We start from the raw sequence: 14,966 nt of genomic DNA on the forward strand, positions 1-14,966 counted from the left end.
GAGACAGGTCCATAAGGATCCCATGAGATGCTAAGGAAACAACCATCAACATAAGCAGAGCCCTGCACACCTGGGCAAGCCTGGTACAACTGGGGGGCAGCAGGTGGCCCAGAGGTTGCCCACTAAAGACTGTTTTACCTCAACAGCCATTCACCTCCTCAGCACGTAGCACACCTTGAGGTTGAGGTTTTTTTTATCGAGGTGTGTACCGTCATCGCAGTCCAGGCGGTGAAGCCAAGACTCCCGTTCTCTAAAGCACACAATATTCTACCGCAGCACTGCCGAGTGGTTACTGAAGTATTACCAGAGCTTACAGAGGTCTGGTGACGCTTACGAGTCCCCAGCTCAGGAATCCCAGGGATGCCAAGGCTGTAATCAGCAAATGAATGCTGAGCCCCAGAGGGGTCAGACAGAAGGGATCGTTAGCCCAGACCTGGGCCGCTGATGTGGGAGCTGAACTGATGTGGGTGTAAACAAGAGATGGTAATTCGGATGCTCAGGATAACTACGAATGTATGCAGCGCAACTGGTGAGCAGTTGTGCACATCGGATCTGCAATGGGAGGACTCCGGCCTCCAAGACAATGGTCATCAGACTCTTTCTAAATGCTCCCGTCATTAGGCGAATACCAAAGTGGTGCACTGGGTCAAGTACACGCAAAGCTGACGGCACCAGCGAACGATAACCCAGACTCCCATACTGAAGGCGGTATTGAACAAGGGCTCTGTAGAGCTGCAGCAGAGTAATGCAATCTGCACCCCAGTTGGTGTTGCTCAGGCAGTGGAGGGCACTGAGGTACTGCCAGCACTTCCACTTAAGCTGACAAAGGTGAGGTAGCCAAGTCAATCAGGTGCCAAAAATCAGTCCTATGAATTGATATGTCTCCACTACAGTGAGTGGAATGTCACAAAGGTAATGTTCTGGTTCTGGATGAATGATATGATGCTTACAGAAGTGCACGACACATGACTTAGGGGCCAAAAACTGGAAGCCATGGGCGACAGCCCATGACTGCACCTTTTGGGTGGCTCCCCGTAGGTGCCGCTCAGCAACCAGTACTGGTGGAGTAGTATGAAATGCAGATGTCTGCATACAGAAGGGTGAGACAGATGGCCCTACAGCTGCTGCTAAACCATCAATGGACACTAAAAACAGTAATACATTCAATACAGAACCCTACAGGACCCAATGTTCCTGGCTATGGGGGGGGGGGGGCGCAGGGGGGAACTATGGGAGACACCAACATCAACATGAAAAGTACAGAGTGACAGACAAATCTAGATAAAAATCTGAAGTGATGGGATAAGTCCTGGGCTGCAAATTGATAAATCAATGGCCGAGTAACTACCATTACTGAAATGTGTGGTGGCACCAGTATTTAAGAGGCAGAGGTCAAACTGAGACAGTAAAGTTCCGACATCTCTGCCATGGCCAGAAAGCACGGTGCCACCCCACTAGGTTTTATGAGCATTAAAATCTTCTTGAAGTAGGAAAGGTTTAGGGAGTTGATCAATCAGTGCAGCTAATACATTCAGGGGTACTGCACCATCTGGAGGAAGGAATACATTGGAGACAGTTATTTCCTGCATCGTCCTTATTCTGACAGCCACAGGTTCAAGAGGGGTTTGAAGGGGCACAGTGTCACTACAGACTGAGTTTAGGACATAAACGAAAAACTCCACCAGACACACTATTATAGTCACTTCGGTTCCACACCACAAGTTCCTTGTTCTTACAGGACGTCTTTTTAGATTTCTCGCATTGTTCCTTGGGTTTCCTTGGCTGGGAGGACTGCACTGATTCAGTCTCTGGGACTGAGGATCAGTGTGAAGCCCTACGACCAACTGCTTTTGGGCTCTTCAGCCACTGGCAGGTGTAGTCTTTGCCACTAGCAGAAACCTGTGAACAGAGTAACCCAAAAGACCCCTTCCTAGTGAGAGGAGCCGAAGACACCTTACTGTTCTCTGGCTCAGAAGTGGGGACTGAAATCCTTGATGGTTGGTGGGGTGTTGCTTCTGAAGTAGGTGGTCTGGGAGCAACAGGGAGGGAAAGGCGTAAGACAGTGTCATACGTACAGGATGCAGGTGTTCAAATTTTCTCTTAGCCTCAGTGTAGGTCAGTCAGTCCAGGGTGTCTATTCCACGAGTTTCATCCTTTCTGTAAAATCCTGCAGCCTGGCAAGCAAGGTGAATGACACTCCCCGCAGTTGACACAGATAGGTGGTGGGGCACATGGAGTATTGGGATGTGATGGGACGTCCACAATCTTGACACAATACTGCTGAAATACAGTGGGAAGACACATAGCAAAACTTCCAGACTTCCAGCACCACATGAGGGGAGGTCAAGAATCGAGAGGAAGTAACAGCAGAGAGCGGCAGGATTGACAGAGTCCTTAGGGCCATGCAAAAGGTCCAGATGAAGCTGTGGCCAAGGTGTACACCATGGAGGCAGTTGTGAACAGACCACAAACAGAGGTGGTAAAGGGAAGGAATCCAGTGTGGAGAGAAGGGACCGCATGCCAAACACAATCGTTAGCCCTGACCTGGGCTGCTGATGCAGGAGATGGACTGCCATGGGTGGGAAAAGGAGAAGGTAATTCGGATGCTCAGGAGAACTATGAATGTGTGCAGAGTAACTGGCGAGCAGTTGTACATGTCTGATCTGCAATGGAGGGACCCCAGCCTCCACCAATACGTTGGTCACCAGACTCGTCCTAAAAGCTCCTGTCACAAGTCGAACCCCGCAGTGGTGCACAGGGTCAATTACAAGCAATGCTAAGGACACTGTCGAACCGTAAAGCACACTCCCATAGCCAATTCAGGATTGGACAAGTGCTCTGTAGAGCTGTAGCAGTGTAGAGCGATCTGCATCCCAACTGGTGTTGCTGAGGCAATGGAGCGCATTGAGGTGCTGTCAGCATTTCCACTTGTCGTCGTCGTCAGCTTCTTCAGTCCAGAGACTGGTTTGATGCAACTCTCCATGCTACTTTATCCTGCGCAAGCTTCATCTCTCAGTACCTACTGCAACCCACGTCCTTCCGAATCTGTTTAGCATATCCATCTCTTTCTCCCTCTGTGATTTTTACCCTCCACACTGCCCTCCAATACTAAATTGGTGATCCCTTGATGCTTCAGAACATTTCTCTCCAATTCTTTTCAATACCTCATTAGCTATGTGATCTACCCATCTAATCTTCACCATTCTTCTGTAGCACCACATTTCGAAAGCTTCCATTCTCTTCTTGTCCAAACTATTTATCATCTGTGTTTCACTTCCATACATGGCTAAACTCCATACAAATACTTTCAGAAACGACTTCCTGACACTTAAGCTGATGAAGATGTGGAAGTCACATCAATTGAGCATTGAATACCAGTTCTAAGAATTTGTATGTCTGCATTACAGTGAGTGGATTGTCATGAAGGTAAAGTTCTGGGTCCAGATGAACTGTACGACTGCAGGACTCCATTCTCCTGGATATGGATTGTACTATGGCAGGCACCAACTTGGACACGGAAAGTACTGAGCAACAGGAAGTTTTGGACAAAATCGGCAGCAGGCCCGTAGACCCCACTCGTATATGTGGCAAGCATCTGATGTCGCCTAGTCGTGTTGTATGCTTTACGTAAGTAAAAAAAAAGACAGCAACAAGGTGTTGGCATCTGGAAAATGTTGTGCAGATAGCAGTCATGAGGGGGACAATATCAGTGGGAGAGCGACCTGGCAGAAGCCGCCGTGACATGGAGCCAGTAGGCCTCGTGACTCCAGGACCCAAATAACCGCTGACACACCATACATTCCAGCAGCTACAAAGAACGTTTGTGAGGCTGATGGGCCGATAGAGAAATGTTTAATCAGCTTTTTGTGGATCCGATCAGGTCCAGGAGCTGTGTGGGGATGATGTGCAAGGGCACTGAGGAGCTCGCACTCTGTAAATGGGGTATTGTAAGATTCACTGTGGTGTGTAGTGAATGAGAGGACCTTTCCTTCCAACCACCATTTTAGAGTGCAAAAGGCTGGCTGGGTGGGTGGGTGGGTGGGGGGGGGGGGGGGGGGGGGGGGAGTAATTCACCAACGCAGAGGCTCGAGCAATGTTCTCGGCGATCGCATTTGAGTCAGTAGCTCACATGTCATTTATGGTAACACCAGGAATGCCTGTTGGAGTCTGGTGGTGGTGGTGGTGGTGGTTAGTGTTTAACGTCCCGTCGACAACGAGGTCATTAGAGACGGAGCGCAAGCTCGGGTTAGGGGAAGGATTGGCAAGGAAATCGGCCGTGCCCTTTCAAAGGAACCATCCCGGCATTTGCCTGAAACGATTTAGGGAAATCACGGAAAACCTAAATCAGGATGGCCGGAGACGGGATTGAACCGTCGTCCTCCCGAATGCGAGTCCAGTGTGCTAACCACTGCGCCACCTCGCTCGGTGTTGGAGTCTGGTACCCGAAAAGAAGTTCGATCTTTGCCCAGACTCGGGAAGGTGACGCATGGCACCTAATGGTCGAGACTTACCTCTCCCGACACTCCAGCTTCCCGCTGTTTGATAACTTGGCAAACGCGGACATAGAGCTGTGAAGTTTCGACATATACATTGCAGACAGTCATTTCCTGCAGCGTCATTCTGACAGCCACAGCTTCAAGATGGGTTTGAAGGGGCAGAGTGTCACTACAGACTGAGATTAGGACATAAATATGAACTCCACTCGACACTCAATTACGGCCACTACGGTTCCTGTAATATCCCTTACAGCAGCAGAGGTCAGGGGTCTGCATTGCCGGGAACCAGGTGTTTCCTGGAGGGCAGGTGTAAAGCTTAACAGCTGCAGTAGCTAAGCCCAGCAGTGGAACAAAACCACCACAATTCCACTGCAGGATGACATCATCGTGAGACGGGGAAGGCATGGAACATTCAATGAGGCAGTGTACACCTCAGGGTCACCTGCTGCCACTGACTTTTTGCCTGAGCAGTCTATATCCATTGTGTCCGAGGGTCTGGACAGATCTAGGTCCTCAGCTGATGCTAGAATCTCCACCCCATCCTCATACGCAGAGCTTTTAGGTAGCGGTGGTGTGGGTTCCACCTCAATTTCCTCTGCCTTAGATATCTTTTTGGATTTCTCTCGCTGCTCCCTGGCTGGGAGGACTTCAATGGTTCAGCCTCCAGGACAGAGGATGAGGGTGAAGCCCTACAACCAGCTGTTTTTGAGTTCTCCAGACACTGGTGGGTGTCATCCTTCCCACAAGCAGAAACCTGGGAAGGGAGTGACCTTGCCTAGTGAGAGAAGCCAAAGAAGACTTACGCTTCTCTGGTGCAGGAGCAACAGGGAGGGAAATGTTCACCACCATCAAGGGGGCAGGTGTACTCTTCGGCTCAGAAGTGACTGGGGTTAGTGAAGCTGATGGTGCCAGAAATGTTGTAGCAGCGGCATAGAATGATGTCATACATACAAGATGCAGGTGTTCAAATTTTCTCTTAGCCTCAGTGTAGGTCAGTCAAACCAGTGTCTTTTTACTCCATGATTTTCCTTTCTTTCTGGAGAAACCTGCAGTCTGGTGAGCAAGGTGAATGGTTCTCTCCACAGTTGACATTGATGGTAGGTGGGGCACAATGAGTATCAGGATGTGATGAGCATCCACTATCTCGGCATGTGATACTGGAAGTACAGTGGGAAGACATGTGACCAAACTTGCAGCACTTAAAGCATTGCATCAGGGGAGGTATTTAGGGTAGATCAACACCTTGACCTTAGGCAATGTATCACCCTCGAAGGCCAGATGAAGGTACTGGTGGCAACCTGACTATCTCCCGGACCCCGGCAGACACGCTGGACAAAATGTACACTCTAAATTGGTGCACAGCTCATCGTCAGACTGCAAAAGACGGTCCCTGTAAAATATGATACCCCGGACCATACTGAAGCTCTTATGAGGCGTGATAGTTACAGAAACATCCCCAGCTTGTCACAAGTAACACCTGTGACTGGGCAGAGGAAGCCGTTTTTATCAAGATTGAACCAGATCTCATTTTGGACAAGCTCTCCACCATCCACAAACTTGTCCTCTAAATGCTCAACAAAAAACTGAGGCTTCATCATGAAAGATTCTCCATCAGCTCTTTAATATACAAGGTACCAGGGCAAATAAGATCCACTGACTTCCTTAGCCTGACATTCCTCCCATGGTGTGGACAGGGAGGGGAATGATTTAGGGTCATACTTCCATGCATTGAATTGAAATTGTGAATGCTTAGAGACTGCCGGTGTTTCACCACCAGCAAGAGATGACAGACTGCACTTCATGGTGTGTCATACGCCCTGATGCCACCCACTCCCGACCAGGGGCCCTCCCACGAGTGCCACCCAGCCGCAGCAAAGGCCACCTGGCAGGATGGCCAATTGCCACTACAATGCCCCATGGGGTGGGCATCTACCCCTTGGCATATGTGAGGAGTTAACGCCGCAGGCCTTAGCAGAGCAATCCCTGTGGTCAGGGGGGCTACAACAAACAGGGTACATGGCAGCCCTACCACAATGGACTGACTACCAAGCTTGATATCAGGTGCAAAGTAGTCCATGGTCTACACAGACAGCAACACTGCATAGTGCATGGTGGGGAACACACCCAGAAAGGTGTCTTCACAGAGATGGAAAATGAGTGGGACTGAAATGCGATGATGAGAAAGTGGGCTTAAGATCTCAATGCACGATGGACATGATGCACCATGTAAGGCGCCCTTCCCCAATTGGTTCCACTCTTCGGCAAAATTTTGAAGAAATGGACGTCAAACCCTACAGGGGACCATCACATAAAGGCCTAAACGTGAGACTCCTTTTAGTCGCCTCTTACAACAGGCAGGAATACCTCGGGCCTATTCTTACCCCCAGACCCGCTGGAGGACTGGGGGGGGGGGGGGGGCTGGGTGCAGGATCATAGGCAACAGCATTAAATCCTCCACTACAAACTGCTGAGACATTAATAGAAGAAATGCCAGATTTTTTTGACACATTTCATGCACAAATCATCCACCAACTTTGATCAGAGGTTCTCCCCATTGGCACCACCCACCTACAGCAAGGGCCATTTCCAGGAGTTCCAATGCTCCAGAATGACAAGCAACCACTTCCTAGACATATATAGCAGCGGCATAGGTTTTCGAAGTGTGGTCCCTGTGCTGTCAGCGGACTCAGCCAGACGCCAACAGACAAGCCTACAGCTAATCAAAAATAATTAAACTTTAAACCAAAACAAGAAATAAAGTTTATCACACAAAATATACCATAACCACTTTACTTTGAAGAAACATCTGCAAGAACTATTTTACCAGAAATAGGTGCCTTTACATGAGCCTTAGGAAGTCAAAGGTGGACAAAAAAACATCAGTATTTTAACCAAAAAATCAAAAATTATAAAAACATAAAATAATATGAACCAAATTCAAACAGAGGAAAATATGAAGTATTAGCAAAATTATAAACTTTAAACAAAACCAACAAAGGAAATCTAACAACTAGGGTGGAGAAAATCAAGTGAACTCTGACCTGCAAGTGCTCAAATTGACAACCCCAACCCAAAATTTAAGTAGGAACAATCTAGCCACACAAAAAATATAAAAGGAAGAAGAATCAATTAGCAAAAGAACAGTAAAACATGATTATTAAAATCAAATTATAAAAATGAAAAAATTACAGTACAGGAAGTTGCACTAAATTTCTAACCATAAATATAAAGAACAAATCCAAAGGCTTAACAAAATCAAAGAAAAATAATCAACAGCAAAATAATATCTACTTATATTCAAATCAACATATGAATATACACAAATCATAAAAATAAAACTTGACAAATATCAAAGGCTGAACCAACCATCAACAATTGTTTAAGAAACAACAAGGGATCGAAAAACAATCATAAATACTTTAACATAAAGATAAACCAAAAGAATTAAAAAATCATTACCATGAGATCGAATTAATGAAACTGAAATAGTAAGATCCAAAGCACCCTCACATGCAGAAGTAAGTGTCATGTGACTAGGGCCTCTCGTCGGGTAGACCGTTTGCCGCGTGCAAGTCTTTTGATTTGACGGCACTTCGGCAACTTGTGCGTCGATGGGGATGAAATGATGATGATTAGAACAACACAACACTCAGTCCCTGAGTGGAGAAAATCTCCGACCCAGCTGGAATCGAACCCGGGCCCTTAGGATTGACATTCTGTCGCGCTGACCACTCAGCTACCGGGGCGGACCTCACATGCAGAAAAAACTAAAACAGGAAAAGTAATCACATTGAATAATAAAAATAATAATAATAGTAATAATAATAATAATAATAATAATAATAATAATACAAATTATGGTTACAATATTACTGGAACCATACCCACACAAAATCACACATTTGCTATACATGGATGATCTAAAACTACTGGCAGCAACAAATCAACAACTCAACCAATTACTAAAGATAACAGAACTATTTAGCAATGATATAAATATGGCTTTTGGAACAGACAAATGTAAGAAAAATAGCATAGTCAAGGGAAAACACACTAAACAAGAAGATTACATATTGGATAACCACAGCGACTGCATAGAAGCGATGGAAAAAACAGATGCCTATAAATATCTAGGATACAGACAAAAAATAGGAATAGATGATAGAAATATTAAGGAAGAGCTAAAAGAAAAATATAGACAAAGTCTAACAAAAATACTGAAAACAGAATTGACAGCAAGAAACAAGACAAAAGCTATAAATACCTATGCTATACCAATATTGACCTACTCATTTGGAGTAGTGAAATGGAGTAACACAGACCTAGAAGCACTCAATACACTTACACGATCACAATACCACAAATATAGAATACATCACATACATACAGCAACAGAAAGATTCACATTAAGCAGAAAGGAAGGAGGAAGGGGATTTATCGACATAAAAAACCTACATTATGGACAGGTAGACAATTTAAGAAAATTCTTTCTAGAACGAGCAGAAACTAGCAAAATACACAAAGCAATCACCCACATAAATACATCGGCTACACCACTACAATTTCATAACCACCTCTACAACCCTTTAGATCACATAACATCAACAGATACAAAGAAAGTAAATTGGAAAAAGAAAACACTACATGGCAAGCACCCGTATCATCTAACACAGCCACACATCGATCAAGACGCATCCAACACATGGCTAAGAAGAGGCAATATATACAGTGAGACAGAAGGATTCATGATTGCAATACAGGATCAAACAATAAACACCAGATATTACAGCAAGCATATTATTAAAGATCCCAATACCACAACAGATAAATGCAGACTTTGCAAACAACAAAGAGAAACAGTAGATCACATCACAAGCGGATGTACAATACTATCAAATACAGAATACCCCAGAAGACATGACAACGTCGCAAAAATAATACATCAACAGCTTGCCGTACAACATAAACTTTTAAAACAACACGTTCCTACATACAAGTATACACCACAAAATGTACTGGAGAATGATGAATACAAATTATACTGGAACAGAACCATTATAACAGATAAAACAACGCCACATAACAAACCTGACATCATACTCACCAATAAAAAGAAGAAATTAACACAACTAATTGAAATATCCATACCCAATACAGCAAATATACAGAAGAAAACAGGAGAAAAAATTGAAAAATACATCCAACTGGCTGAGGAAGTCAAGGACATGTGGCATCAGGATAAAGTTGACATTATACCAATTATACTTTCAACTACAGGAGTCATACCACGCAATATCCACCAGTACATCAATGCAATACAGCTACATCCAAATTAATATATACAACTTCAGAAATCCGTAAGGAGGAAGGGGATTTATCGACATAAAAAACCTACATTATGGACAGGTAGACAATTTAAGAAAATTCTTTCTAGAACGAGCAGAAACTAGCAAAATACACAAAGCAATCACCCACATAAATACATCGGCTACACCACTACAATTTCATAACCACCTCTACAACCAGTACTTCAATGCAATACAGCTACATCCAAATTAATATATACAACTTCAGAAATCCGTAATTATTGATACATGTTCAATTACCCGAAAGTTCCTAAACGCAATGTAACATATACCGTACAGTTAAAAGGAAGTGACGCTTGATCAAGGTCCGCGTCACTTTCATTCCGAACCAGACCTAAGGTCTAAGAAAGGAAAGATAATAATAATAATAATAATAATAATAATAATAATAATAATAATAATAATAATAATAATAATACAAATAAAGAAAGAACAATATATTCTAAACTCATTAAAAACATTAATAAATGTTTTTGTTTTGAACAAAATGTGTAAACACCAGCAAAACAGACCAATAAAGAAGAAAAAACACAGCATATAAACAGTTTTAATAGTTTAAGAAACATCAGTCTTTTAAACCGGAAAAAAGTCTAGCCCCCACTTTTGAAACTTCAAGGGTGGAAGAGTTTTCCATCACTGGTACCCAAAACTGATATTTTAATAAACTAACCCCTGCAATGATTAAAATAATTGTATCACTATCAAATGTAATAAATATTAATTTCATTTAATTACGAAACCCAATATCAGTAATACTCTTCATTATCCTACAAGCATTCCTTGTTGGTTTAGTAACAGAAAAAATAATAAGAGGTTATTGTTCATCATACATTTGATTTCCAACATTTCTTGGAGGTATATTAGTCTTGTCGATCTACATCACAAGAATTGCACAAATGAAATATTTGAACTGAAATCAACTGTATTGTATCTTCATTCTATTAATATTAATTACTGTAGACATAGTGTTTGTAGACTTCTTTAAAAATAACGAAACTGTAAATATTAATAATTCAATTACTTTTCAAGAAAAAAAATATCTTTATAAAAACTATATAATAACTACATTTATTATTACAATAATAATAATGATGATAATAATAAAAGGAAAGAAGAAAATAATAATAACGTGTGTATTTTATCATTATTGGCAGTAGTTAAAATCACTAGCATTAATCAGGAACCTATTCATAAAATAACATTGTACTAATGAATAAACCCTTATGATTTTGAACCCTTTAGTTAAAATTACTAGTAATTCCCTAACTGATCTGCCTGCACCAGCAAATGTTTAATTTTGATGAAATTTTGGGTCACTATTAGGGTTATGTTTAATAATTCAGATAATGACTGGACGATTTTTAACCACCTCAAATACTGAAACAGCATTCAGTAGCGCAGTTAACATCTGTTCGGATGCAAGCAATGGGTGAATTATTCGAAAATCACATGCAAATGAAACACCTATATTTTTTATCTGCATTTAGTTGCCTGTAGGCCAAGGAATCTACTATGGATCTTTTATGTACATACACACACCTGAATTATTTGAACAGTAATTCTATTCCTAGTTATAGCAAATGCATTTATAGCATACATTTTACCTTGAGGTCAAATATTGTTCTGAGATGCAACAGTAATTGTTAACAATTATCAGCAATTCCAGCAATTCTGTATTTAGGAACAAATTTAGTTCAATGGGTATGAGGAGGATTTGCTGTTGATAATGCAACTTTAAACAGATCCTTTACATTCCATTTTGTGCAACCATTCACTTATTCTTCTTACATTAAACAGGACCGAATACTCCCTTAGGATTAAATGGGGATATTGAAAAAATTCCATTCCACCCATATTTTACATTCAAGGATTAAACTACATCTAATTAATCCTTACCTCCTAGGAGACCTGGATAACTTTGTGGTGGCTAATTCTTTAGCAACATCATTTCACATTCATCCAGAATGTTATTTCTTATTGGGTTATGCACTTCTACAATCAATTCCTAATAAATTAGATGGTGGTGTTGCATTATTTCTATCAATTAGAATCATAATAATTCTACCATTTTATAATAAAACAATTTCAAGGTATTCAATTCTACCCTATCAATCAAATTTTATTTAGTCATAGCAGTAGGTGTATGTCTAACAAAACATGAATTGGTAAACGATGAGTGGAGACCCATACATTATAACAGGACAAATGGTAACAATTTTTTATTTTACTGACTTCTTAATTAATGTCCATGTTGCAAATACACGAGACAAATTAATTAAGGAATAAATCTCAACTTTTGTGCACTCTTTTATAAACTCTGGTATGCGTGGACATGATGGATACTAGCTTGTGACTGTCAGGATTGTTTTTACCCCTTATTATAATTTGGGACAACATTGGTGGATTTTAAGAAACCAAGGAATCTTCGAGCTTGACATTTGCAATTTATAAGGTAAATGAAGATATGGAAAGTTTACAACACACACACACACACACACACACACACACACACACACACACACACACACACACACACACACAGGGAGGGAGGGAGAGGGGGGTATAGGACAGAGACAGGGGAGTATAGGGGGAGAGAGACAGGGTATAGAGGGGGAGAGAGAGAGGGGGGTAGAGGGGGTGAGAGAGGGGGGTAGCGGGGGAGAGGGGGGGTAGCGGTGTAGAGGGTGGGGGTAGAGAGGGGGTAGAGGGGGAGAGAGAGGGGGGGTAGAGGGGGGAGAGAGGGGGGGTAGAGGGGGGGGTAGAGGGGGTAGAGGGGGGGGTAGAGGGGGGGAGAGGGGGGTAGAGGGGGGAGAGAGGGGGGTAGAGGGGGGAGAGAGGGGGGTAGAGGGGGGAGAGAGGGGGGTAGAGGGGGGAGAGAGGGGGGTAGAGGGGGGAGAGAGGGGGGTAGAGGGGGGAGAGAGGGGGGTAGAGGGGGGAGAGAGGGGGGTAGAGGGGGAGACAGGGGGGTAGAGGGGGAGAGAGGGGGGGTAGAGGGGGAGAGAGGGGGGGTAGAGGGGGAGAGAGGGGGGGTAGAGGGGGAGAGAGGGGGTGTAGAGGGTGAGAGAGGGGGTGTAGAGGGTGAGAGAGGGGGTGTAGAGGGTGAGAGAGGGGGTGTAGAGGGTGAGAGAGGGGGTGTAGAGGGTGAGAGAGGGGGTGTAGAGGGTGAGAGAGGGGGTGTAGAGAGTGAGAGAGAGGGGGTGTAGAGGGTGAGAGAGAGGGGGTGTAGAGGGTGAGAGAGAGGGGGTGTAGAGGGTGAGAGAGGGGGGGTGTAGAGGGTGAGAGAGAGGGGGTGTAGAGGGTGAGAGAGAGGGGGTGTAGAGGGTGAGAGAGAGGGGGGGTAGAGGGTGAGAGAGAGGGGGGGTAGAGGGGGAGGGAGAGAGGGGGGGGTAGAGGGGGAGGGAGAGAGGGGGGGTAGAGGGGGAGGGAGAGAGGGGGGTAGAGGGGGAGGGAGAGAGGGGGGTAGAGGGGGAGAGAGAGGGGGGTAGAGGGGGAGAGAGAGGGGGGGTAGAGGGGGAGAGAGAGGGGGGTAGAGGGGGAGAGAGAGGGGGGTAGAGGGGGAGAGAGAGGGGGGTAGAGGGGTGAGAGAGAGGGGGGTAGAGGGGTGAGAGAGAGGGGGGTAGAGGGGTGAGAGAGAGGGGGGGAGAGAGAGGGGGGGAGAGAGAGGGGGGAGAGAGAGGGGGGGAGAGAGAGGGGGGAGAGAGAGGGGGGGAGAGAGAGGGGGGGAGAGAGAGGGGGGGAGAGAGAGGGGGGGAGAGAGAGGGGGGGAGAGAGAGGGGGGGAGAGAGAGGGGGGGAGAGAGAGGGGGGGAGAGAGAGGGGGGGTAGAGGGGGAGAGAGAGGGGGGTAGAGGGGGAGAGAGAGGGGGGTAGAGGGGGAGAGAGAGGGGGGTAGAGGGGGAGAGAGAGGGGGGTAGAGGGGGAGAGAGAGGGGGGTAGAGGGGGAGAGAGAGGGGGGTAGAGGGGGAGAGAGAGGGGGGTAGAGGGGGAGAGAGAGGGGGGTAGAGGGGGAGAGAGAGGGGGGTAGAGGGGGAGAGAGAGGGGGGTAGAGGGGGAGAGAGGGGGGTAGAGGGGGAGAGAGAGGGGGTAGAGGGGGAGAGAGAGGGGGTAGAGGGGGAGAGAGAGGGGGTAGAGGGGGAGAGGGGGTAGAGGGGGAGAGAGAGGGGGTAGAGGGGGAGAGGGGGTAGAGGGGGAGAGAGAGGGGGTAGAGGGTAGGTTTAGCTACAGTAAACATGTAGCTGTGCAAAATTACATGATAGGAAGTGTACAATGTGTAATAAAGTGTCTGCAATACAGAAATGTTGTAAAATCTAACCAATACTCTTAAATTCTGCAGTATTTGAGGAACTGCATGTAAAAGCATAGTGCTTCAGAGAGGGATGTTGAGTGGGACATTTGTCTATCAGGAGGGCAATGCATGAGGCCTCAATGAGTACATAAGATGTTTCATACTGACAGGCCTCTCCGAATGTCAAAGAAATTCTGGTCATATGTAAAGGCTGTTAGGGCAGCAATGGTAGTATTCAGACACTTTTAGATGGCACAGGAACTGCAATTGAATTAAGCTAAGCAAAAGCAATTATGCCAGATTCCATTTTTGAACCTTTTACTAACAGAGATACTGAGGTACAGCCACAGTTTAATGCCCACATAACTGCAATACTTAATGATGTAGACAGGAACAATAGCACTGAGAAACAGCTCAAACCAGGAGAAGCAAACAATACTCCAAAACTCAATGGATTACCGGTAAGGTACCACACAGAATATGCTGATGTGTTAACCTCCATTTTAACTGGAATATACCACAGATCCCAGAACAAAAAATTATGTCCAGTAACTGGAAGAAAGCACAGGCCACATTTGTGTACAGGAAGAGTGGCGAAACTGATCCAAAAAACTACCATGCAATCTAAATGACATCCACGTCTTGAAAAAATTAAAGAATATAATCTCTGCTCAAACACAATTGGGTACCTCAAACGGAATGACCACCTAAATGCCACCCAGCATGGATTCCAAAAACAGTCACGTGAAAACTGACTTCTGCTTTTCTCAGATAGTACTGTGCCATGCATCTTTGTTATCATATGGATGCATTATTTCTTG

General features: G+C 44.8%; 1 protein-coding gene across 4 annotated transcripts in view; it reads right to left on the reverse strand.

The window, feature by feature from the left end:
• Positions 1 to 14,966, reverse strand: part of LOC124720043 (zinc finger protein 665-like) — a 129,807-nt gene that overhangs the window by 98,108 nt on the left and 16,733 nt on the right. For 2 of the 4 annotated variants that reach the window (XR_007006043.1, XR_007006044.1), the window contains exon 3: positions 8,204 to 8,263. The exons of the other annotated variants lie outside the window; for them this stretch is intronic. The gene's annotated coding sequence lies outside the window, so the exon portion shown is untranslated. Of the gene's footprint in view, positions 1 to 8,203; positions 8,264 to 14,966 lie in introns of those variants that run through there. 4 annotated transcript variants of the gene reach the window in all.

Source organism: Schistocerca piceifrons, chromosome 11 (genome assembly GCF_021461385.2).
Source record: "Schistocerca piceifrons isolate TAMUIC-IGC-003096 chromosome 11, iqSchPice1.1, whole genome shotgun sequence".
NCBI classification, from domain to species: Eukaryota; Metazoa; Arthropoda; class Insecta; order Orthoptera; family Acrididae; genus Schistocerca; species Schistocerca piceifrons.